Source organism: Leucoraja erinacea, chromosome 4, assembly GCF_028641065.1.
Source record: "Leucoraja erinacea ecotype New England chromosome 4, Leri_hhj_1, whole genome shotgun sequence".
Taxonomy (NCBI): domain Eukaryota; kingdom Metazoa; phylum Chordata; class Chondrichthyes; order Rajiformes; family Rajidae; genus Leucoraja; species Leucoraja erinaceus.
Window position 1 is genome coordinate 3,893,949 of NC_073380.1, and position 25,459 is coordinate 3,919,407.

The 25,459-nt window shown below is 44.7% G+C and overlaps 1 long non-coding RNA gene across 1 annotated transcript in view; it reads left to right on the forward strand.

Moving 5' to 3' along the window:
* Nucleotides 1-299: 299 nt before the first annotated feature.
* The window catches only part of LOC129696104 (uncharacterized), a 34,521-nt gene continuing 9,361 nt past the window's right edge, over nt 300-25,459 (forward strand). The window contains exons 1-2 of the long non-coding RNA XR_008723278.1: nt 300-1,998; nt 4,053-4,120. This is a non-coding gene — a long non-coding RNA (uncharacterized LOC129696104). The remainder of the gene's footprint in view (nt 1,999-4,052; nt 4,121-25,459) is intronic.

The window sequence follows — 25,459 nt, forward strand, 5'->3', positions numbered from 1 at the left end:
GTCCAAACCCTTAACAATCTTATATGTTTCAATGAGATGCCCTCTCATCCTTCTTAACTCCAGAATGTACAAGCCCAGCTGCTCCATTCTCTCAGCATATGACAGTCCCGCCATCCCGGGAATTAACCTTGTAAACCTACGCTGCACTCCCTCATTAGCAAGAATGTCCTTCCTCAAATTAGGGGACCAAAACTGCACACAATACTCCAGGTGTGGTCTCACTTGGGCTCTGAACTGCAGAAGGACATCTTTGCAGTCCCGCCATCCCGGGAATTAACTTTGTAAACCTACGCTGCACTCCCTCAATAGCAAGAATGTCGTTCCTCAAATTAGGGGACCAAAACTGCACACAATACTCCAGGTGTGGTCTCACTTGGGCTCTGAACTGCAGAAGGACCTCTTTGCTCCTATATTCGATTCCTCTTCTTGTAAAGGCCAACATGCCATTCGCTTTCTTCACTGCCTGCTGTACCTGCATGCTTACTTTCATAGACTGATGAACAAGGACCCCCAGATCCCGTTGTACTTCCCCTTTTCCCAACTTGACGCCATTTAGATAGTAACCTGCCTTCCTGTTTTTGCTACCAAAGTGGATAACCTCACATTTATCCGCATTAAACTGCATCTGCCATGCATCTGCCCACTCCCCCAACCTGTCCAAGTCACCCTGCATTCTCATAGCATCCGCCTCACAGTTCACACTGCCACCCAGCTTTGTGTCATCTGCAAATTTGCTAATGTTACTTTGAATCCCTTCATCCAAATCATTGATGTATATTGTAAATATCTGTGGTCCCAGCTCCAAGCCTTGCGGTACCCCACTAGTCACTGCCTGCCATTCTGAAAGGAACCCGTTAATCCCTACTCTTTGGTTCCTGTCTGCCAACCACTTCTCTATCTATGTCAGCACTCTACCCCCAATACCATGTGCCCTAATTTTGCCCACTAATCTCCTATGTGGGACCTTATCAAATGATTTCTGAAAATCCAGGTACACTACATCCACTGGCTCTCCCTTGTCCAGTTTCCTAGTTACATCTTCAAAAAATTCCAGAAGATTAGTCAAGCATGATTTCCCCTTCATAAATCCATGCTGACTCGGACCGATCTTGCTACTGCTAATCAAATGTTCGGCTATTTCATCTTTTATAATTGACTCCAGCATCTTCCCCACCACTGATGTCAGGCTAATTGGTCTATAATTCCCTGTTTTCTCTCTCCCGCCTGTCTTAAAAATTGGGATAACATTAGGTACCCTCCAATCCACAGGAACTGATACCGCAGGCAGCCGTGCTCTGAGGAGAGGAGCATTCATGGTCCATTTCAGTCTAAGACAAGCTGTTCTAAGAATCCATCACAAAGGCACTCTACAAAGTCCCTTTCTTTGGGTCCAGTACCAACCTGATTTTCCCAGTCTACCTGTAACAACCACAGCATTACTTTTGCTACATGCCAATTTTAACTCCTGATTCAACTTGTGCCCTATGTCCAGGCTGCTGATCTCTGCTACCTGCCGCCCACATCCTGGATGAGCTCACAATGAGAATTCTTGTCATTGGCACTCATCAGCAGGTCCTCATCTAGATTAACTAGTTTCTTCTGCATGTAAAGACATGAAAAGATAAGATTATAATCAAATATGTAGAAATTAGTTCAATGTGTATATTTTGAATTAATTTAAATCATTAAAAAATCTTATTGTTCAGATCTGTTGGAATAACACAGTGTTTAAAAATATTTAATTTTGTACTAATTTCATTTAGTTTAGAGATACAGCATGGAAACGGCCCCTTTGGCCCACTGAGTTCACAGCGACCATCGACTTGTTCCATGTTATCGTATTTTCTCATCCACTCACTCCACTTGGGGAAATTTACAGAGGGTCCATTATCCTACAAGCTCACACATCTTTGGGATGTGGATAGGAACCGGAGCGCCCGGAGGAAACCTATGCGGTCCCCGGGAGAACGTGCAAACTCTACACAGACAGCACCCAAGGTCAGGATAGAAACTGGGTCTCTGCGTTATGAGGCAGCAGCTCTACCACTGCACCCACATAATATTTGAGATTTCTGCAGAGCTCCTCTCTGCAGCATATTGAATCCAACATGTCATTAATGTAAACACATCACTGGGCCAGACCAATCAAACTCATTGCTGCTGTTGCAAGGCACATCGCATCGCAGGCATCACTTTAGTTCATCAGCAGGTTTGTGCATTGTCCAATCAATGCAATAGGACTTTAATAACCGAGAAAGTTGCACACAATGGCAATATGAATGTGTAACTTGTTAGGAGGCACATCAAGGGGACAGAGGTTCCTTGTGTTGCCAATCCCCTCCCACCCAATTGTTATCGACATGCTTGCTAGCCTTCCCTCAGATCCCCATGCCCCGACTGCATCATAGTCCCAGCAAAGCCCCAACTACATCATAGCCCCAACTGTATCATAGCCCCAACTACATCATAGCCCCAACTACATCATAGCCCCAACTGTATCATAGTCCCAACTACATCATAGCCCCAACTACATCATAGCCCCAACTACATCATAACCCCAACTACATCATAGCCCCAACTGCATCATAGTCCCAACTGCATCATAGCCCCAACTACATCATAGTCCCAGCAAAGCCCCAACTGAATCATAGTCCCAACTGCATCATAGTCCCGACTACATCATAGCCCCGACTACATCATAGTCCCAACTACTTCATAGCCCCAACTACATCATAGCCCCAACTGCATCATAGCCCCAACTACAACATAGTCCCAGCAACGGACAAAATCAAAAGAGACCAGATGCTGAAAATCTCAACAACTCATGGTTTGATGATGAGATGACTTGGTTCCCTTTATGTTCTTTGCTCTGGAGTAATGCATGAAGGAAAGTCATTTTTTGTTGTAAGGGTGATGGAGGAGTAAATGCCTGGGACTGAAGGTGCAGGTGCTGGGCCCAATAATGCCTGATTGTTGTCTCCCGGCAGGCCCTGGTGAGATTCAAGGCTACAGAAGTTGCTAATAGATTCACAATTCAATGGTGAATTCAGTTCAATGGTACATTATTGTCACATGTACCTAGGTTCTGTGAAATTCCTATGCTGCATTCAGTCAAAATCTTACTATACATAAGCACAATCATATGTACTATGAATAGTGGATTACACTGAGGCAGTACACAAGAGCTGCCACGTTTACAACATCATCTGCATCTTAAAGTTCAGAGTTGTTAAATGTAAAGTCTTTAACCTGGCCATAAATGCCCTTTGTCCTGGTGGTGATACTGTTGTGGAGGTCACCTGGCCAGGTGATGTTGTCGACATCCTCCATCGCTGCTCTGCCGCTCCGTGCCACTGCAGGCCTCGTCTGATCCATGCGCTGGGCCTCTTGGAGTGGCACCCAATCTAATCAAGTCCCAGGCTGCTGCAGGGCCTCCACCGATAGACCTGGACACATCATCCCTCACCTCACACAGCAACCGCTCAGCCTCAGTGTCCCGTGGTGCCTCCCACACATGATCACGGAACCCCCAGAGCGTCTCCAAGGGCATAGGAGGTGAACCCAAGCCTGCTCACTGCCACCGATCATCTCCTCTATCTGCCACACCCCCCACTGCCAGTTAAACAAGAAAGTAGGAAATGCCAACATGAGGCCTGTATTATCCAATCAATCAACTCATCACCACTCTTCCTTCACCACTGCCACTGATTCCATTAAAGGCCAAAAATAACTCTCTCAGAAACAAAATTTCAAAATTCCCAGCCCTAGAGAAAAGGAATTCTTCTTTTCCGCATATTTATATGGGCACCCCTCCATCCTAAATTAGATTCCCCAGAATTATCAAGTTCCACAATTAATAAGCCCAGCTCGGAATTCTGCCTTTCAATAAGATCACCTCTCATTCTTATAAACTTCGCTCAATCAGAACTCGGGAAACACACACTTTATCTTTGGAATTATTGTGGTAAACTTAGGTAGAAAGCCCATCAATGCCTCTACTTCCTTAGGAGGAGATTCAGTAGGTTGATGAATGCTCTCTTGAACTTCTACAGGTGAACAGCAAAGAGCATATTGGCTGCTTGCATCATGGCATGGTTCGGCAAATCGGACGCCAAGGAAGGTAGGAGGTTACAAAACATGGTGGACGCTGCCCGCTCCATCATGTACTGACCCCCCCACCACACTGCCCGCTCCATCACAGGTATTTTGACAAAACGTTGATACTCCATTGCAGTTACATTGAAGGCTAACATTCAATAGACAATAGACAATAGGAGCAGGAGTAGGCCGTTTGGTTCTTCAAGCCAGCACCGCCATTCACTGTGATCATGGCTGATCATCCACAATCAGTACTCCGTTTCTGCCTTCTCCCCATATCTCTTGATTCCGTTAGCCCTAAGAGCTAAATCTACCTCTCTCTTGAAATCATCCAGTGAATCGGCCTCCACCGCCCTCTGAGGCAGAGAATTCCACACACTCACAACTCTCTGTGTGAAAGTGTTTCCTCATCTCCGTTGTAAATGTGCCCTTCTCATTATTGACTGTACTCAAGTGCTAACTTTCTGCATTTCCCATGGGGGACAATCCGATCTCTCTCAACGCTAGCACTAATTATCTCACCTCTGCAAACACTGACTCTGACTGTGGTTACAACTGTAAAATCACTACAGTATGTTAACTTGGATGTTACCTCTGAAACTTTACTGAGCTTCTCCATGTCATTAACATCTTGCGGGATCAAGTTACAAAAACTATAACCAGCCTATCAGTCTTACACATTTCCTTAGTTTCTCTGTTTTTCTTCACCTGTTTTCCAAAACTGACTGAAATGGTTTATTTTCCACTATTCCCCTCCCCCTAGAGATGATGTAACGTGGGCAGGAGTTTGTTTCTGTACACCCACATGTAATCTGAGATGGATTAGGCTGAACCAGCAGGTTGTTTTTAATATTCTTGTTTTTCCATGTTTGTCATGTGTATGTTCTGTGATTCAGTGAATAAACAGCAGCTGATGAAATTAGGCTCATAGAGTACAATCGGTCAAATATTTTTTTATGCCTGTAATAAATGAGAAGTACTTGTTGGTGCTGATCTATGTTTGTTTGGCTGGGTTACACTGATGCTTGGCTTCAGGTAACATTAAATACCATTCCTTGGCAAATGGACAAGTTGCAGGGTAGGACGGATCGTGAAATAGAATCCGCATCTAGCAAAGCTCGAACGAAGAAGTAATAATAAATGTAGCACCAATAGATCAGGGCAGGTTTGAAACTTTTAATTAAAATCAGAAGGTCGAGTTGAAAGCATTTCTTTCATGTGACATCTGATCACATGGTTTTAGACAGTGTGGACTATATTTATCTTACAAAGACCAGGACCCGTGTATAAAGAATATTTCACTTTGTGGTAGCATATAGAATATCAAACAGTGATTTGGTTGTTTGCATTCAGATCTGGCTTGCTCTTGGTGGATGGATAATATTCAGGCTGGAGGTCTGTGATCACTAGAGTTCTGCCAGGATCGGTGCTGGGACCTCTCCTGTTTGTGATTTTTATAAAAGACTCTGACCTAAATGTAGATTGGTTGGTTATTGAGTTTGCAGATGTCACCAACATTGGTGGCGTTGTGAACTAAGTAAGGCTGTCAAAGTATACAGCGGGAGAAAGATCAACTACAGAAATTGATGGACCAATGCATGGCGTTTATTCCGAGCAAGTGTGAGGTGTTGAACTTTGAGAGGTCAAATGTAAATAGGAAATATAGAATTAATGGCATGACCCTTAACGGCATTGATATATGGAGGGATCTTGGGGTCTATAGAGTGGTAAAGAATATATATAATATCTGCTTACCTTCATCGTTCAGAGCATTGAATATAAGAATCAGGAAGTCATGGTATTTGGAGTATAGTCTGCAGTTCTGGTCACCCCATTACAGGAAGGAATTGGAAGCTTTGGAGAGGGTGCAGAAGATATTTACCAGAATAATGCCTGGTTTGCAGAATATTAGCCTCAAGGAGAGGTTGAAAATATGGGGTTAGGGCAGTCTGATTAATAAGTTTCAGATGAGACAAAGATTAGTGGAGTTGTGGACTGTAAGGAAGGTTGTCAAAGGATATAATATGATACATTTGGGTGGAGCAATGGCAAGTGCCAATAAAAAGGGACAAATGGAGAATGTGTACAAGTAATGGCAGGGCTCTTGGGAGCGATATTATACAGAGAGATCGAGTATAAAAACTGGGAAGTCATGTTGCAGCTTTATAAAACTTTAGTTGAGCCACATTTAGAGTACTTGTGTAGTTCTGGTCACCCCATTACACAAAGGATGTGGAGGCTTCATCGATGGGGCAGGAGTGGTGCAGCAGTAAGCTGCTGCCTTACAGGGGCCAGACATCTGGGTTTGATCCTGACTACAGATGCTGTGCGGAGTTTACACATTCTCTGGGACCTCTGGGCTAAATAAATGGATGGTACCCAAGATGGTGAACGTTTGCTATGTCCATATCCTAGGTGACAAAATGGCCAGTCCGATTTTCTTCTTAGAAGTTTTATATAACAATTTATTGCAATACCTTTGATTTCTAGGCTTATTTAGGGGACAAATGAAAGTCAAAGAAAGCTAATCCAAAGCCTCATATCACCCAGAATGGGTAAAGCACAGATATTTTTCAGAAAGGAAGGCAAATGGCTTTTAAGATCCCATTTTAGATGAATGTGTTTTACAACTAAAGATTAATGGGTTTTAAATCTAAAACATTATCATTGCATGAGTGGTCTTTTTATTTTACACAAGATTTATTCCATTAACTAAATTAAAATTCAGGTGGGATTTGAACTCCCACCTCCAGTTCATTCATTGTAGCGGAGTGCAGTTGGCGTGTTAATTAAATTCTGCATTGCAGTTTGATGAATAACCCGGTGCTTGAACCTGTAAAAGCTCAAGATTGTCTGGGGAAAGGTAGCCTGGTCGATTTACAATACATCCATCTATAATTTTAAATATTCATTCCTTCTCCCACAAGTATCACAGTCACTTGTAACACTTGCAAGATGTACTTTTACAATTCACCAAGGATTCTGGGCAGCACCTTCCAAACCTGTTATTTCTGCCAATTAGGACATTTGCCACCATATTGAAGACCATCTCCTCCCTCCCCAGTTTCCAACCGTCCTGACTTGGTTACATATCATTCCTTCCTTGATCATTCCTTCTGTAAAACTCTGCAACTATTAACATTGAGGACATTTTCACATCCAGACCAGAGTAATTTCAGGAAAGCAGGTCATTGCCACAATCTCAAAGGAATCGCAATGAATTATGCTCATTCTCTGCGGACAGATAATAACGCAGGGGAGCTCATATTTCATGGTTCATTTTGTGCTGATTAGTGTTAAACTATGAGGGTGAGATCTTGGAGGAATTTGAACTCAAGAATTTAAAATTTCAAAATCAAAATGCTTCAGGAGATAAAGGAATGTGAAAATTGTCAAAAAACAAGAATAGCTGAAAAATGATACCTTTTGCTGCTCTGTAAATTCTTGCACGTATACAGAGTTGCTGACTGCACTGTTTATTGATGTGTGTCTTGTTTTGGCCTGGTTTTCTCTTTGACCTGACCTTGAACTGCATTAAAAAGTCATCAAAGTTTACCATTCGAGCGCTTAGAAATATATTCAAGTCTTGAACTCTAGCTGAAAGCTAAATCTGACTCTGCTCACCCCAAAGATGTAGGTTTGCAGGTTAAACTGCTTCTGTAAATTGCCCGCTGGAGTGTAGGGAGTGGATGGGATAACAAAGAAAGCGTGTGAACAGGTGATAGATGGTTGGTGTTGGCTTGATGGGCCGAAGGGTCTGTTTCCATGCTGCATCTCAAAGCTAAAAGTAAACATGCGGCACGGTGGCGCAGCGGTTGAGTTGCTGCCTTACAGCGATTGCAGCGCCAGAGACGCGGGTTCGATCCCGACTACAAGAGCTGTCTGTACGGAGTTTGTACATTCTCCCCGTGACCTGCGTGGGTTTTCTCCGAGATCTTCGGTTTCCTCCCACACTCCAAAGACGTGCGTGTTTGTAGGTTAATTGGCTTGGGTTTGTATACTTGGTATAAGTATTAATTGTCCCTGGTATGTGCAGGATAGTATTAATGTGCGGGGATCGCTGGTCGGCACAGACTCGGTGGGCCGAAGGGCCTGTTTCCGCGCTGTATCACTAAACTAAATTAAATTGCACAGACAGCACAGAAATAGGTCCTTTGGCCCAACTCGTCCAAGGCAACCAAATTGTCTAACTAAGTTAGTCCCACTTGCCTGAACATGGCCTACATCTCTTCGAAACTCTCCTAACCATGTACCTAAACAAGTGTCTTTTAAGTATCCTTTATCAACCAGCTTCAGCCTCCAAGTGGCTATGTGCATTCCACCACACATGTCGCTGCCAATGTCTTGTACAACTGTACAGCTGTAGCATGTCTTCTAAACTTCTGTACTCATATCCTGCCCGGTGCCAAATGTCCTGGTCACCACCCTTCGTTACTTTGTCTACCTGCGTCACAACTTTCAAGGAACCATTACTTGCACCCCGAGCTATTTCTGCTCTACAACATTCACCAGGGCCCGACCATTTACTGCCTGAGCCTTGCCTTGGTTTGACTCAACAAGATGCAGCACCTCACGATTATCTGAATTGAACTCAATTCCCAAGGGTGCAGATGTAAACCATTAGAGCACGTAGCTGAAGGTTAGAGGGTAAAGTTCAAAGGACTTGTGTGGAGCAAGTTTTTTGCAGAGGGTGGTGGGTGCCTGGAACGAGCTGTCAGGTGCGGTGGTGGAGGCTGATACAATAGTGGTATTTAAGAGGCTTTCAGATGGACACATGGATATGCAGGGAATGCCATAGGGTCAGACAGCACAGAAGCAGGCCGTTTGGCTCAATTTGTCCATACACTTGTATAGGTTCACTCCTCAGCCTCCTGCACTCCAAGGAATAAATTCATAGTCATATAGCATGGAAACTGGCCCTTCAGCCCAACTTGCCTAGGCCGACCAACATGCCACATCTACACTAGTCGTATCTACCTGCGTTTGGCCCATATCCCCCTAAGCCTATCTTATCCATGTACCTGTCCCAATGTTTCTTAAACATTGTGTTAGTCGGAGGCAGCTCAACCTCTCCCTATAGCTCAGGCCTCAACGTCTGGCAACATCCTAGTAAACCTTTCCAGCTTAACATCCTTCCTCCAGCAAAGTGACCAAAACTGAACACAATATTCCAAATTCCTACTCAACCTCTACCTATTCCAAATGAGGGATTTGGGTCAGATTCAGATTCAGATTCAGATTCAGATTCTGTCATGTGCAGACAGAAGAGATTTAACTTGGTACCATAGAGTCATAGAGTGGAAACAGGCCCTTCAGCCCAACTTGCCCAACATGTCCCAGCTACACTAGCCCCACCTCATAGAGTCATAGAGTGATACAGTGTGGAAACAGGCCCTTCAGCACAACTTGCCCACACCGGCCAACATAAGGTCATAAGGTCGTGTGATAGGAGTAGAATTATGTCATTCAGTCCATCAAGTCTACTCCGCCATTCAATCATGGCTGATCTGTCTCTCCCTCCTAACCCCGTTCTCCTGCCTTCTCCCCATAACCCCTGACACCCGTACGAATCAAGAATCGATCTATCTCTGCCTTAAAGATATCCACTACAGCCTTCTGTGGTAAAGAATTCCACAGATTCACCACCCCCTGACTAAATAATTTTCCCCTCATCTCCTTCCTAAAAGTACGTCCTTTAATTCTAAGGCTGTGACCTCTAGTCTTAGACTCTCCCACTAGTAGAAACATCCTCTCCACATTCACTCTATCCAAGCCTTTTACTATTCTATATGTTTCAATGAGAATTGAAAAATCACCCTCATTCTTCTAAACTCCAGCGATTACAGGACCAGTGCCGATAAATGCTCATCATAGGTTAACCCACTCATTCCTGCAATCATTCTTATAAACCTCTGGACCTTCTACAGATCCTTCCTCAGATATGTTGCCCAAAATTACTCACAATATTCCAAATGCTGCCTGACCAGCGCCTTATGGAGCCTCAGCAATACATCCCTGTTTTTGTATATTAGTAGTAGGCCCCTCAGTCATGACTGACCATGGGTGATACATCCTGGTCGGATGCAAGCCTGGGCGATGTCAAATGGAGGACAGGCTGTTGCCCATGCAGCATGTTCCCCTCTCCACATCATTGATCGATCCAAAGGAACAGCAGGGCCGTTACAGTATACAAGCCCTCTTGAAATAAATGCTAGGATTGAGTTAGCTTTCTTTACTACCGATTCAACTTGCAGATTACATTTTTGGGAATCCTGCACCAGCACTCCCAAGTTCCAATCCCTTAATAATTTGTCCAATCCAATAGCGCGTGCAATCCCTTAATAATTGTATATGTTTCTATAAGATCTCCTCTCATCCTTCTAAATTCCAGTGAATACAAGCCCAGCCGCTCCATTCTTTCATCATATGATAGTCCCGCCATCCCGGGAAATAACCTCGTGAATCTACACTGCACTCCCTCAATAGCAAGAATATCCTTCCTCAAATTAGGAGACCAAAACTGCACACAATACTTCTCACCAGAGCCCTGCACAACTGCAGAAGGACCTCTTTGCTCCTATACTCAACTCCTCTCGTTATGAAGGCCAACATGCCATTAGCTTTCTTCACAGCCTGTTGTACCTGCATGCTTACTTTCGGTAGGTACACAAAAATGCTGGAGAAACTCAGCGGGTGCAGCAGCATCAATGGAGTGAAGGAGATAGGTAACGTTTTGGGCCGAAACTCTTCTTCGGACTGCTTACTTTCAGTGACTGATGAACAAGGACACCCAGGTCTCATTGTACTTCCCCTTTTCCTAACCTGACTCCATTCTGATAATAATCTGCCTTCCCGTTCTTGCCACCAAAGTGGATAACCTCACATTTATCCACATTACACTGCATCTGCCCACTCACCCAACCTGCCCAAATCACTCTGCATCCTCATAGCATCCTCTTCACAGTTTACACTTCCACCCATCTTTGTGTCATCTACAAATTTGCTAATGTTACTTTTAATCCCTTCATCTAAATCATGAATGTATATTGTAAATAGCTGCGGTCCCAGCACCGACCCTTGTGGTACCCCACTAGTCACTGCCTGGCCTTCTGAAAGGGACCCGTTAATCCCTCCTCTTTGTTTCCCAACCAATTTTCTATTCATGTCAGCTCTCTACCCCCAATGCCATGGGCATTACCTTGCACTAAATGTTATTCCCTAATCATGTATCTATACACTGTAAATGGATTGATTGTAATCATATATTGTCTTTCCTCTGACTGGTTAGTACGCAACAAAAGCTTTTCACTGTATATGCGGCAATACACTAAACTGAACTTGAACTGAACTAAAGGGGAACTTTGCATATTCCCTATCGAAGATGTCACCTACTTTCGGTCATCTGAAAACTTACTCATCATGTCTTGTACATTCTCATCCAAATCACAGATATCAGACTAGAGAGCATAGCTTTTAGGTAAAGGGATGAAGTTTAAAGACAATGTATGGGCAGATAGTGTTGAGTGCAGGGAGCCAAAGGTGCTGGTGAAGGTAGGTACATTAGTGCCATTTAAGGCTTTTAGATAGGTGCATGGAGATGCAGTGTGTGGAGGGATATGGATCACGTGTCATCTGTAAACTTATCTTATTTGCATTTTATATTTCTTTATTACAGGTGGAGATGACAAATGCAATGTTGTGTGCAAAGATCATGGGATAGGGAAACACAAAATGTTGGAATAACTCAGCGGGACAGGCAGGATCTCTGGAGAGAAGGAATGGGTGACGTTTTGGGTTGAGACCCTTCTTCAGAGTTCTGAATTCTCGTCTGAGATGGGATAGGATCATGGGATAGGGAGTCAGTATCTGCAGCTTTTATTTAAGCTGTAGCTGGTCTTTTCCGAGCTGCAATGGCTAACCTGAGCAAACTGCAGCAGGAGAGCTACAGCCTCCTTAAATTAGGTCGAGTCAGTCTAAAGAAGGGTCTCAACCCAAAACGTCGCGTAATCGTTTTCTCCACAAATGCTGCCTGACCCGCTGAGTTACTCCAGCACTCTGTGAAACGTCACCTATCCATGTTCTCCACAGATGCTGCCTGACCCACTGAGTTACTCCAGCACTCTGTAAAACATCACCTATCCATGTTCGCCACAGATGCTGCCTGACCCACTGAGTTACTCCAGCACTCTGTGAAACGTCACCTATCCATGTTCTCCACAGATGCTGCCTGACCCGCTGAGTTACTCCAGCACTGTGTCTCTCTTTGGTACAAAGCACTATCTGCAGTTGGCTATCTAGACCACACTTCTTCCCACCCTGCTTCCTGTAAGGACTCCATCCCCTACTCCCAATTCCTCCGTCTATGCCGCATCTGCGCCCAGGATGAGATGTTCCACACCAGGGCATCGGAAAGGTCCTCATTCTTCAGGGAACGGGGGTTCCCCCTCCCCTACTATAGATGAGGCTCTCCCAGGGTCTCTTCAATACCCCGTAACACTGCTCCTACTCCCCATCCCCCACTCGGAGCAAGGGCAGAGTCCCCCTAGTCCTCACCTTCCACCCCACTAGCCGTCACATACAATAAATAGTCCTCCATCATTTTCGCCACCTCCAACGTGACCCCACTACTCGCCACATCTTCCCATCTCCACCCCTGTCTGCCTTCCGCAGACACCGCTCCGTCCGTAACTCCCTGGTCAATTCTTCCCTTCCCACCCGCACCACCCCCTCCCCGGGCACTTTCCCTTGCAACCGCAAGAGATGCTACACTTGTCGCTTTACCTCCCCCCTCGACTCCATTCAAGGACCCAAGCAGTCGTTCCAGGTGCGACAGAGGTTCACCTGCATCTCCTCCAACCTCATCTATTGCATCCGCTGCTCTAGATGTCAGTTGATCTACATTGGAGAGACCAAGCGTAGGCTTGGCGATCGCTTCGCCCAACACCTCCGCTAGGTCCGCATTAAACAACCTGATCTCCCGGTGGCTCAGCACTTCATCTCCCTCTCCCATTCCGAATCTGACCTTTCTGCCCTGGGCCCCCTACATGGCCAGAGTGAGCACCACCGGAAATTGGAGGAGCAGCACTTCATATTCCGCTTGGGCAGTCTGCACCCTAGCAGCATGAACATTGACTTCTCCAATTTCCGGTAGCCCTTGCTGTCTCCTCCACTTCTCAGCTCTCCCTCAGCCCTCTGGCTCCTTCTCTTCGTTTCTTCTCCCCCCCCCGCCCCACATCAGTCTGAAGAAGGGTTTCTGCCCGAAACGTTGCCTATTTCGTTTGCTCCATAGATGTTGTCTCATCCGCTGAGTTTCTCCAGCACTTTTGTGTACCTGCAATTCTTTGTTTCTTCATTAATTTCCACTCCTGGTGCTTCTCATCCTTCATTTTTGTCTTTATAAAATCATTTAATGGTTAGGAGAAATATTAGGAGCATAAAAATGCCACAGAGGTGCTGAAGGCTGACCAAACATCCCATTCAGTGATGTTAACCAGCAACTAAAAACACTGCTTTAAGATTTTTGTATTTGTTATTGGCAGTTATCTTTACAGATATGAACAAAACAAAGTTCAACATGTCCTGTTTATCAATAATAATATTTTTTTTCAAAGGAAATTGGTTAAGCATGTACCTAAAGTGTTGAAACTCCATCCATATAAAAGGATTCTTCAAACTGAGAAAACAACAAATTAAGGTATTTCTTTCATCTGGAGAGCATCATCTTCTTCAAATTCACCCTAATTGGATACACATAGATTTCAGTCCAAGATCCAAGATATACATCTTATCAGCTTTTCACCATTTCAATATAGAGCAGTTCAAATGACGTTTATCAATGTTGACAACAGCAATATCCCATAAAGATTAAAGTAGGCACTTAAAAGGCATGAAAACGATTTATAATCTGTCATAAACCTGAGAAGTTTGGAAAATTAGAGGTTACTAGACTAGGTGCGGACCCGTTGGGTCCTGTCCATATTCCACCAATGTTCCACCACTAACCTATACGCCAACTGCGCAGGTGTGGCTGACGGGGTTCCCGTTGTGAGGTCAGAGATCCCCGTTGTGACGCGAGTCACTATAACCATCCACCAACTGCGCAGGCGCGGCCGGCAAGTGGGAGCACGACTGTGACGGTTTTAAATTCAAAATGGCAATAACTTGTAAAGAATAAGATCAATGTCAACGCATCTCACTCTCCCTCTTCAGTTCCCTATTCCCCTCCTCCGTTATCCGCTCTCTCCCCACCCTCCACCAACCCTCCTCTGCTTCTCCTCCCCTCACCCCCTCTCTCCCTTCCTCCCTCTTCCCCCTCCGCTCCACCATTACCTCTCCATCCCTCTTCCTACCCCTATCCTCCTCCATCCCCCCTCATCCCCAGCATTCCCTCTCCCTCCTCTTCACCCTCCCTCTTCTCTCCCCTCTCCTCCTCCCATCCCCCACACCTCTCCCTCCCTCTCCTTTCCCCTACCCGCAGACACTCCCTCCCTCCCTCCATAACCCCTCTCCCTTCTCTACCCACCTACTCTCGCTCTGCCCCCCTGCTCCCCCACTATCCCACCCCCCTACTCTCCCTCCTCACCTCCCTCACTTTCCCCTCAATAGACAACAGACAACAGACAATAGACAATGGGTGCAGGAGGAGGCCATTCGGCCGTTCGAGCCAGCACCACCATTTAATGTGATCATGGCTGATCATCCACAATCAGTACCCCGTTCCTGCCTTCTCCCCATATCCCCTGACACCGCAATCTTTTCCTCTTCACATACCTAAAGAAGCTTTTACTATCCTCCTTTATATTCTTGGCTAGCTTACCTTCGTACCTCATCTTTTGTACCCGTATTGCCTTTTTAGTTATAGTCCCTCTCCCCTCTCCCCTCTCTACTGCACTCCTCTCCCTCTATATCCCTGCTCTCCCACTCCTCACCTCCCCACTATCCCAATCGCCACATTGAAAATCACGATTAAAAAAAAGAAACCTCCCCCCTAACCCACACTCCCCTCCCCCCCACAATGAAAATCGCGATTTAAAAAAAAAGAAATTCTCAATGAAAATCGCGGTTTTTCTTTCAAATATTCTAAACACAATGTTAGCTGTTAATGAAAACAGCCGAAATGGATTAAAACTGAGTTTTTTTGAAAATCACAGTTTTTTAATGTAAATTAGATTTGGGATCCCATTGTGACGTCATTGTAACGCTGAATGCGGCTGACGGGCGGGGAAAGTGGAAAAGTGGTTTAAAAAGTGATTTTTGTAAAGTTTAAAATGTCAATAACTTGTAAAATATTACATCAATCCAAACTAAACTTATTTCACTGACATCCCAGGACAATGGTGATTAACGTGGGCCAAAAATTGTAGCGCTATTGCGTACCGTTTTGGCAGGGTTAACAAGATGAAAGTTTTAGTAGACCAAGGGGGACCTGTTGGGTCCCATCCCCTCAACGAGCGGTTGCAGTGGGGGGGGGGGGTGGCCCGTGGCATCACACACACACACTAACCATCCCCCCACACACACACACCACCCCCCCCCACACACACGAACAACCTTGATATTATATTAATATAATTCATTCTCTCCTTTTACCCCATCCCTACCCTATCCACTCACGCATAGCCCCCAACTCGCAGGCGCGTTTGGAGAGGGAGGGGGGGCAGAGAGAGGTGGCAGTGAGAGAGGGTGCAGAGACAGAGAGAGAGGGGCAGAGACAGAGAGGGCCAGAGACAGAGAGAGAGAGGGAGGGAGGGGGTGGGAGGGGAGGGGGGTAGGAGGAGAGGGGGGAGAGAGAGAGGAGGGGGAAGAGGGGTGCGTAAGAGAGGGGGAGAGGGGGAGAGAGGGGTGGAGAGAAGTGGGAGAGGAGGGGGGAGAGAGGGGGTGGAGGAGGCAGAGAGGGGTGGCAAAGGGGGAGGAGAGCGGGAAAGGAGGGAGAGAGGGTGTGAGAGAGTGGGGGGGGGAGGGGAGGGGGGGGAGAGGAGTGGGGGGAGTGGGGGGGGGAGGGGGGAGAGGGGATGGGGGAAAGGGAGGGGAGGGGAGGGGGGAAAGGGAAGGGTGGAAGGGGAGAGAGAGAGGGGTGGAGAGGAGGAGAAGGAGGGAGAGGAGGAGGAGGAGAGGAGAGGAGGAGGGGTGGAGAGGAGGAGGAGGGGGGAGAGGAGGAGGAGAGGAGGATCGGAGGAGGGGAGCCGGGCGAGCGACCAGGTTTGCGAACAGTGCAGCCGGTCTTGCGAGCCACACGGCCGGGTGACATCACTCGCAGCGCGTGAACACAGCATGCAGCCATTGTAATGCCATCACGTTATCAGCCAAAGCTAGCGGTTTTATTTTCTAAGTTCTTTCAGATTTTTGAACATTTTGACTAATAACTGGAGAAATAATGCACACCCACACATCCAAGATCAGAGTTTTATAATTATAGAGATTTAGATATCATTGGCCAGATCCAGATAATTAAAGAAAAGATAACTTTAGTTATTGATGGAGTCCAGAACCAGGGGCAACAGTCTAAGAATAAAGGGGAGGCCATTTAAAACTGAGATGAGAAAAAAGTTTTTCACCCAGGCAGTTTTGAATTTGTAGAATTCTCTGCCTCAGAGGGCAGTGGAGGCCAATTCAGTGGATGAATTTAAAATAGATTTGGATAGAGCGCTTGGGCTAGCGGAATCAAGGGATATGGGGAGAAGGCAGGCACGGGTTACTGATTGTGGATGATCAGCCATGATCACAATGAATGGCGGTGCTGGTTCGCAGGGCCGAATGGCCTCCTTCTGCACCTATTTTCTATGTTTATTATATCTGAAGAAAGGTCTCAGCCCAAAACGTCATCTGTCCATTCCCTCCACAGATGCTGCCTGACCCACTCCCAATACTTTACTCAATATTGCAGCTCCTGCAGTTCCTTGTGTCTCCACAAGTGGTGGGCAGCAGGGTCTGTTTCCACGCTGTATCTCTAAACCAGTGGTTCCCAACCTTTTTTTGGCCATGCCCCACCTAATCACCTCTAAAATCCTGATGCCCCCCCCTTGCTTTCCCTTGAGAGAAAACGGAGGAAATAGATATTATAAGGGTAACTTAGCAAAAGCTCTTTGAATCGCATTTCTAAATCCAATTCAATAAATAAGGTTCTCCCATGACCTCACACGCTTCGTGCGACGTGCATGAAGAGCGATGGCGCGGTGATTATGTAATAACTACACAATAAAGACCTTTTTAACCCGAAAAAAATTATTTACTCAAAATAATATCTGAAACATAAACTACATATGTTTACCTGATGGAAAACCCAAAAAAATAAAAATCGATAATTTGAACCCAGACCTCCTCAGTCGTGCTCAATTGCCCCCCTTAAAAATCAAATTGCCCCCCTGTGGGGCGTACACCCCACGTTGGGAACCACTGCTCTAAACGAAACTTTAATTTGCATGTTTCTCCTCAGTTTACTGATGTCACCCCAGGACTCCGATTGGCCTTGGCAGCTCCTTGCCTAAAAGTACTGTGCTAGACAAGTGAAGACGTTTCTCATTGCTATAGGAACCAGAATAGGACACTTAGCCCCTGGAGCTTGCTACACCTTTCTCTGAGGTCATGTCTGATCTCTATCTCAATCCCATTGACGTTTGATTATGAAGTTACAGTGAAAAGCATTTCATATTCTATTAACCTTCTGTGTGAAAGTAATTGCTTCCAATTTCCCTCTTCATTTTCCCAGCAATGGGCCAGAGTTTGTAGACGCTGTTGCGGATTCATCAAAATAACAGAATTTAGAAACAAGCTTAATGTTTCCTTAATGTTCTCTGTCCTGGTGTTAAAGGGTTTATTCCAACCGTCTTTGTCAGGTTGTGAGTAGTCACCCAAAGAGTCGTACCTTGTTCTGGTCACCGCTGGATTTTCAACATGTTGAACATTTTCGGCGACCTGCAACAACCTATGAAAAAGTCGCGTAAGTGGGACAGGCATTTAAAGCTGCAGTATGTTTATGTGTTCCCCAGACACATACTTCAGTGGGCCGAAGGGCCTGTTTCTGTCCTGTATCTCTAAACTAAACTAAACTGAATTCTCATTTCCAATTTAAGTCTGAAGAAGGGTCTCGACCGGAACCGTCACCCATTCCTTCTCTCCAGAGATGCTGCCTGTCCCGCTGGGTTACTCCAGCATTTTCTAGTAATGTTTATAAAATCAGCATAGATGTCTGAGTTATTTGGTTCAAAACTCTATTTAATAATCTGGAATGTAAAAGAGAAAGCAGCTTCCATTAATGTGTGCCTTTCATAATGTCAGAATGCCCTAAAGGCGATAAACCTCAGAGATAAGTATTACCTACAATGCCTGGATAAGTTGGCACTGATATATATTACATGTGCCGAAGGCCAGATGGATATTTGCTTTATTGTTTGGTTCAGTTAACATCCCCGAGCGCTGGGCTACTCGTGCACTCAAGGCTTCAGACGGGAACCTCTATCCACAACTTTCCCACTCAGAGGGCACTAGTTTCATCATTGAGTGAGACCTGACTCCACAGTTGGCCTGGAGATTATTTTACACATGTTGATGTTTATCTCCTCCAATCCATTTCATCTCCTTCCTCTCCTATGTGACTCACTAATAAGCATCTTTCTAATTTTCAACATAAGGTGAATTTTACAGAATCAGTCATGGAGCCGTACAGCACAGCGAGAGGCCCTTCCGCCCACCTCACACATATTTTGACTTTGGTTTTATGCTTTTACTTGTAAAAGTCTTAAACATTTCCCATAATTCATTCTTTGTCTTTATACTGTCTTCAGAATTCTTACTTTCTAACTTGTTATTTCCCATACCTTTATTTAGGTATGTTGCAAAGCCTACCTGAAGCGTCGCTGAAAATCTGTCCCAGCCCGTGTGCGCGATTTTGGCGACGTTTAGAGGGGGGCGGGTTTAAAACACGACTTTCTCTAGGCTGTTCCTATCGAAGATGTTCAGCCTAGTTAATTATTAACGAAAAATCGCTGGAAGACCCCGTCGCAAAAGCTATTAGTTTTAAAGGCCTTGTATAATAGTTATAGTAGTTTAAAAATCAATCTCTAAACCCGCGACCACCGGCAGCTGTCAGGGTCGCATAAAGCAGACAACAGAAGGTAGGCTGTTTATTTTTACATTAAAAAGGGCTTCTTAAGATCCTTTTATACAAAGTTTAATATTGCGAGTAGCTCATTTTGGCCCCATTATATCCCGCAGTATTTTTCTGGGCGTTTGGGGCACAAATCTACCGCATTATGAACGTTCTAAACCAGCGCGTTCACAGGATCCCACTAGAAAGCTGATTTAAAATGGACTTTAATTTACAGCAATTGAACACTAAATTCCTTCCATTTGGCCTATAAATTAATGTAAATGAGATTTAAAAATCATGTTTTATTGTGAATTATTTATGAATATTATTTGGACACTTAGGCTATTTAAAAATGTTAATCATTTATTAAGAAATGGATAGATGTTTAGATCTAGTAATTGGTGTTTGAAATTAGCTACACTTGGGTAACTACCTAATTATATGCTTTAATTTCAGGTCATCCAAGTAAGATTATTTTATATTTGTTTCAGAATGGTTCAATCTACGATAACTGAAAATTTCATTCAGTTCTCTTAATTTTTAAGAAGGTTATGGGCTTTTGACTGCACACGATCACAGCTTTTTTGTTATGTCCATAGAAAATCATTAGGGAACAAGATGCTTATTTCCGAGTATGAAAATGGCCATAACCTTTTAAATACTTGAGATATGAAAGTGAATTAGGTGTCAAATTAAACTTATTTTTATGCTTTATCTGATGGGATAAATTACAGACTTGATTTTTTAAATCTCAAAATTTTGTAACATTGCTACTTTATTTGTAACATATTTCCTAACCGCTACTCATCTAAAACCTGTTTATTTTCCCTTTGTCAGCTCTGGTGCAATCAGGGTCACACCTGCTTCCACATACCGTAAATTCTGCACCTAGGACCCACCTGCCTGACATTCCAAAAGCTCAGCACTCTACGGCCAAATATACTCGAGCAAGAGTTGAGGCCACGCTGACCATTGCCCAGAGCCCAACTGCTTGAATTCTGCTCTGAAATCCCTTCATCCTATTAGATTACGAGTGCAGTATTTATTTTGATGACAGGTTTAAATCCCATCTGCCAAGCAAACGTTATAATGGTCACGTCGAGGTATCATAAGGGGTTTTATCATTGATTAGTTGAAGCTCGGACAGATTTATCTGAACAGAAGTTCAAGCAAGTGCTCAGGGGAAATACGAGTAAGATGGAGAAGGGCCGTGGAGAGATGCTAAGAAAAGGGCGAGACTTTTAACATTAAGGTGTGCTTAGCAGGATGAGTCAAGATTCAAGAGTGTTTTATTGTCATATGTCCCAGACAGAACCATGAAATTCTTACTTGCTGCAGCACAACAGAATATGTGAATATGTAAACATCGTATATAACGGGAAAAAAAGAAAAAGATCAATAAATAACAAATATAGTGCAAATAACAAATAATAATAGTCTTTTGCAGTTCAGAGCTCATAGCTTATTCGCTGTTGTGTTTAATAGCCTGATGGCTGTGGGGAAGAAGTTGTTCCTGAACCTTGTAGTTACAGTCTTCGGGCTCCTGTACCTTCTTCCTGATGGCAGTGGTGAGTTGAGTGTGTGGCCAGGGTGGTGTGGGTTCTTGATGATTTTGGCTACCTTTTTGAGGCAGCAACTACGATAGATCCCTTCGACGGTGGGGAGGTCAAAGCCGGCGATGGACTGGGCAGTGGTCTGTTTGTAGTCTTTTTCGCTCCTGGACGTTCAAGTTGCCAAACCAGGCCACGATGCAACCAGTCAGAATGTTCTCTACTGTGCACCTGTAGAAGTTTAGGAGAATCCTCTTCGACATGTCAAATCTCCGTGGTCACCTTAGGATCAAATAGACACAGGGTTGAACACAGGGTAGACACAAAATGCTGGAGTAACTCAGCAGGACAGGCAGCATCTCTGGAGAGAAAGAATGGGTGATGTTTTGGGTCGAGACCTTTCTTCAGACCCGAACCGTCACCCATTCCTTCTCTCCAGAGATGCTGCCTGTCCCGCTGAGTTGCTCCAGCTTTTTGTGCCTATCTTCGATTTAAATCAGCATCTGCAGTTGCTTCTTACACAGGGCTGAACACAGCCTGATTGCCCAGAGGCAGAGGCAGGGATGTCGCCCATGTTCACTGCACTTCACATCACTCAATTACAACAACTCTGGCACGTCAGGCATCTTTACAAACCTTTGTTATTTAACATTAGTTCATTAATGTTTATCTTTTGTCACCGCTTTATGTAGTCTAACTTGATAGCACAAAAAAGAGCTAAATCCTCTTAACAGCCAGCTGTACATTCCTGCTTATAATGTGGAGCTGAGAACATTACTGGGGTGATGAATGGTCAAGGTCAAACTGTGAGGCATCCCACCTGAAGCAGTATCTGTAGACCATTGGGAGCATTTGATACTCCGCACAGGATTCTACTTTTCATGAACATGGTTGGAAACATTTTGACCAGCTCTCTCCAAGTACCCAAGATGGGCTGGTATATAGACGACCACTACCTTGAACAGTTTGGGCTGCTTCCTCAGAAAGGTCCTGTTCTTCATAAACCCAGAGCTCCATTGTTTGTTACAATGGGACAGAGCGTTGAAAAGGGTTTGGGAAAGAAATACATAGAAACATAGAAATTAGGTGCAGGAGTAGGCCATTCGGCCCTTCGAGCCTGCACCGCCATTCAATATGATCTGGCTGATCATCCAACTCAGTATCCCGTACCTGCCTTCTCTCCATACCCCCTGATCCCCTTAGCCACAAGGGCCACATCTAACTCCCTCTTAAATATAGCCAATGAACTGGCCTCAACTATCCTCTGTGGCAGAGAGTTCCAGAGATTCACCACTCTCTTTGTGAAAAAAGTTCTCCTCATCTCGGTTCTAAAGGATTTCCCACCTTATCCTTAAGCTGTGACCCCTTGTCTTGGGCTTCCCCAACATCGGGAACAATCTTCCTGCATCTAGCCTGTCCAACCCCTTAAGAATGTTGTAAGTTTCTATAAGATCCCCTCTCAATCTCCTAAATTCTAGAGTATAAACCAAGTCTATCCAGTCTTTCTTCATAAGACAGTCCTGACATCCCAGGAATCAGTCTGGTGAACCGTCTCTGCACTCCCTCTAAGGCAATAATGTCCTTCCTCAGATTTGGAGACCAAAACTGTACGCAATACTCCAGGTGTGGTCTCACCAAGACCCTGTACAACTGCAGTAGAACCTCCCTGCTCCTATACTAAAATCCTTTTGCAATGAAAGCTAACATACCATTTGCTTTCTTTACTGCCTGCTGCACCTGCATGCCTACTTTCAATGACTGGTGTACCATGACACACCGCAGAACACACCGCAGAACCGTAACAGGCCCCGTGGTTCACAAGGTGTGTCTGACCCAAACACGATGCCAAGGTAAACTCATCTCCTTGGCCTGCACCTGCTCACTTCCTTATATTACAAAGGATTCTCTGCCCCAAGCAATGGTCTGAGCCGCAGTCTGTAGGATTCTGACTTTAGACAAGGCACCAGGGTGATACTTCCACCATCAGCTTCTGTGTTCATATGGAGTTTTCAGCCGAACCAGAGTGTTCACTCCAAACAAGTTTTCAGTTCAATCTTTGCATAGAAGTGCACTGATTAAACTGTACTGCCTGATCCATCCACAAAATTGTCTATCCGAGAACCTTCACAACCAGGAGAGGTTTAAGCCTGTACAGTCACAACACATCTAGGGACTGTGCTTGTCCTCATCTCACCAGCAGAGATGTAGCATTGAGCTGAGAGGAACAACAACTAAAGACCAAGCCAAGTCTGTCACTTTCACCTAACCCATGACCATGTTGCCACGTTGACCATTATGACACAAGAAAAGCAGATGTACAAAACTGTATCTTCCACCAGGACTGGAGACAATAAAGCCGGCAAAGTCACTGCAAACCGTGATGGCCTTTGCAGACTATTTTCCAATATCAGGGTTACTCAACGGTGTCGATACAGTAACAATGCAAAGGAGGAAATAACAAGTATAGCTGCGTTTTCTCGTGAAACATTGCACATCAGTTGAGGGGCTGACGTTATACGGTATGTCTAAAACAAATATTTGATCTTTAAATGGAAGGAAAGTTTAAAAAATGTAAGTCTGTGCTTGTTGTAGTATAGTCAACGGGCCAGATGCATTCAACTATTTCATTGTCAACATCTGCAAGAAGTTCTGACAGACATTTGATGTCCAGGACAGCAGCTTATCCTTCCTATCCACCCTGGTTCCACCCTGGATAGAACTACAGCAGGAAGGGATGATGTTGACTTGGATAAAGGGACAATATGAATAACTTGGTAAAGCCTGCAGGCCATGACCACTTTATAGTCATCTACCAGTTAACTTTTTACCCTGAAACATGGAACAGTACAGATTAGGAACCGGCCCTTTGGCCCAAAATGTCTGTGCCGAACATAATGCCAAATAAACTAATATCCTTTGTGAAGCACATCCCTCCATTCCCTGCACATCCATTGAATCAAATGATGATCTCATTGTGCTTTGAAACACAATTAAAGAAAATTCAGACTCTTGCACCATCTTTCCAAAGCACCGTCCTTTACCTAAACTATATTTCATTAAAGTGCTTAGGGCTAGACCAATTTACACAAAAGAATTTAATGAGCAAATCTCAGAAAGGTAATGTTAAAAGAATCTTATAACCATACAATATATGAATGACTGTGCCTTGTGTTTTCTCTCTAGGTTGCTTCACGTTTGATATACCCCCTGACAGCTGAGGAGGAGGCTGGGAGATGTGCTGAGTATCTCCAAGTACATCAGCCTATCTCTGTATATCTCTGTAACACTCGCCCATGTCCTCTGGGGCAAGCCCTCTGGAAAGTGAGCCCATTCACTTCTCCACCCTGTTGAAGCTGACCAGAATGAGGTATCCCTTCATTTAAACCCTTCATCACACAGAGAGTGGTCAGCTGAGGCCAGTTCATTGGCTATATTTAAGAGGGAGTTAGATGTGGCCCTTGTGGCTAAAAGGATCAGGGGGTATGGAGAGAAGGCAGGTACAGGACACTGAGTTGGATGATCAGCCATGATCATATTGAATGGCGGTGCAGGCTCGAAGGGCCGAATGGCCTACTCCTGCACCTATTTTCTATGTTTCTAAACCGCAAACCTATAATCCAGCCTGTTGTTGAAGTTTAGTTTAAAGATACAGCATGGAAACAGGCCCTTTGGCCCACCGACACAATGTCGACCATCGATCACCCGTTCACACTAGTTCTATGCTATTCCATTTTCACATCCACTCCCTACACACTATCGGTAATTTACAGAGGCCAGTTAACCTACAAACCCGCACATCTTTGGGAAGTGGGCGCAAACAAGAGCACTCGGAGGAAACGCATGTGGTCACAGAGAATGTACAAATTCCACACACAACAGCACCCAAGGTCAGGATCGAACCCAAGTCTCTGGAGCTGTGAGGCAGCAGCTCTACCAGCTGTCCCATCATGTGGCCTTTTAATATGCAATGACACCAGATCCATCTCTGGCTCCTCATTCTTCTCCTGGGTGGGGTGGAGCATGTCTTTGAACCTGGCGGTGAACACAGGTCCCCAGAGACTCAATGATGAGGGTAAACAGAAGAGCAAAATGATGGTGTGTGTCTGGTATTCGCAGGAATAATCCTCAGCAGATGTTCACGATTATAAAACATTAACAGAATCTTAATCGCCAGCATGGCAGAAATGATGGTAAACATAAGGTCATAAGGAATAGGAGCAGAATTAGGCCATTCAGCCCATCAAGTCTACTCTGCCATTCAATCACGGGTGGTCTATCTCTCCCTCCTAACCCCTACCATCGTGTTGATTTTTCATGTGTTCCACAGCAATTACATCCACAGCTACAGCCTGGGAATGAACTCCCAAACTCAAATGCCATCAGCAAGTAGGACCTTTGCCCTGACCTAGTGAGGTTTTGGGGCTGGAGGAGTCCCCACTCAATGGGTTGTAGACAACTTTACCCTGCATGATAATGAGGAAAGGTAGTGAATTGTCATCACTTTCAATATGACAGATATGATATTGAGTGTTAGGCCAGCAGGTTTATAATAGGACAGTTGGGATAACAGCTGCCATTGAGGAATCGATCTGTGTGTGTCTTTGTGCATAATATGTCAAGGAATGGAAAATTTGAATTAAAAGATTCATAGAATCCAAGTCTTGTGGTAATAAAGTTGAAGATTATAAAATCATAGCAGTGTTTAACATGAACTAATGTAGGTCAG